Source organism: Moschus berezovskii, chromosome 1 (genome assembly GCF_049115385.1).
Source record: "Moschus berezovskii isolate FMDL1 chromosome 1, NW_MosBer_1.0, whole genome shotgun sequence".
Lineage (NCBI taxonomy): Eukaryota > Metazoa > Chordata > Mammalia > Artiodactyla > Moschidae > Moschus > Moschus berezovskii.
In genome coordinates this window covers 75,143,631-75,145,370 of record NC_142460.1, presented here as the reverse complement: position 1 = coordinate 75,145,370, position 1,740 = coordinate 75,143,631, and the positions used below count along the sequence as shown (strand labels likewise).

Here is a 1,740-nt window from a genome sequence, read left to right as displayed (position 1 = left end):
ATTCTGCACTGCCAAGAGTGTGGGTTCAATCCCTGGTTGGGGAACTAAGATCCCACAAGCCATGTGGCATGGCCAAGAAAAAAAAAACAAACTACCATAATTTAAAAGGAAGAGGGAATTGTCACTGAAAGGAGTACACAGTGCTTACGGATGGATGGCACGCAGTTTCTGGATCCAGCTGATACTCAAACATACAAAGCAATGGGTAACATCAGTCATTGGAACAATCGGAACTTCTTCAAATACCGGCTCACTTCTTCCTTAGGGTAGGAACGGAGCGCGATGCAAGTGGGCATGTTCTCTGGCTGCTCCATCCACAGCTTGTGGTCAATGTTCTTCTGTTGCAGCGTCTCTGCCAGCAACTTTAAGGTGGTCTCATCCGGGGCTTCTAGCACCACTTTGCGCATGCGCTCTAGCTCCCGGAGGTAAGCGGCTGTGTGCGGGTGGTCGCGGTGAAGATGCAAGGCCGCGGTGGCTGCGTGACAGGCCTGTGCGACCACTGCGCCCGCTGGCCAGGAAAACGGAGCCTGTGATAGATCCTTTCCTAACACCAAGTATTGTACCAGGATCTGCGGCTCTCCGCCAGAGGCCGCCATCTTCCTGTTCAGCTGAAAGGCCGGGCTGTTTATTTTTTAAAAAGCTTTAAACACAGTATTAGTACTGTGTAATCATTAAAACTGGAAAACACAAAAGGTAAAGCTGCAATGAACTTGCCTTCTTTAGCATATTTTTTGGCTAAAATCTACCAGACAGCGTGTTAAGAGTTATACATATCTTGCCTCATTTTGCCTCATTTAACCTTGTAGAAATCTTACAAGACAGGTATTATTGTCCTCACTTTACAGATAAGGAAATAGAGTGTAAACAAGTTAATCTTCTTGGGTCACAGAGAGAGAAAAAGAGTGACAAAACCAAGACATAAACCAAATTTTTCTAGTTCAAGAAACATTTGCTCTCAGCCACTGAGCTGGACCATTAGCTGCTTCACTCCAGAGACTTCTAAACTCCACCACCTCTGACTGCTACAACTTTGGGAATCATTTATAGGAGACTAGAGAACTAGATTTTCTCATGTTCTTGGACTTCTGCTTGTTCTGTCCCCCCTCTTTATATACTTTCCCCTCTTGGTTAATTCTTACCAAACCTTCAATGATTAACTCGAGCTTCACCTCCTCGTGCAATCACTCCCTAAACCTCAGACTGAAAAGAACGTGTTTCACCTGCTGTTTTCCCATCCTTTGCTATCAATGTGTTCAAAAAGCTGTTAAACCGCTTAAGTATCTCAGCCAACAAGTCCTCAATGACAGGAAATCTAAATAGCCCTCATACTAGCCCCAGTGCTAGTAATATTTAGCCGTATACGTTAGGCCCTCAGTCACAATATGCTGCATTCAAGCCAAGGACAAATACAGACAAAGAACTTAAGGATGTTAGAACTAATTCAGAATTTCCAACCCTGGCTGCATACAGTAACTGCAGGAGCTTTTAAAATAGGTTATCTAGCCTTGTCCAAGAACTAATCAGAGTGCCTACGGGTGGAACTACACATTCGATATTATTGAGAAGGCTTTCCAGGTGGTGCCAAGTTTGAGAATTCTATTCTACACGTCTCACTTCATGAAATATGGAGATTGAGACCTAAAGCATTAAATTACTGGTCAAATTTACACTGACAGAGGTGAAGATAGGACTTGAATCCTAGTCTCTTGACTTATAGCTGCTTTACTTGATCACTCAAAA

General features: G+C 43.7%; 1 pseudogene; it reads right to left on the bottom strand.

The window, feature by feature from the left end:
* Nucleotides 1–215: 215 nt before the first annotated feature.
* Nucleotides 216–614, bottom strand: LOC129551461 (putative peptidyl-tRNA hydrolase PTRHD1 pseudogene; annotated as a pseudogene).
* Nucleotides 615–1,740: the final 1,126 nt, after the last annotated feature.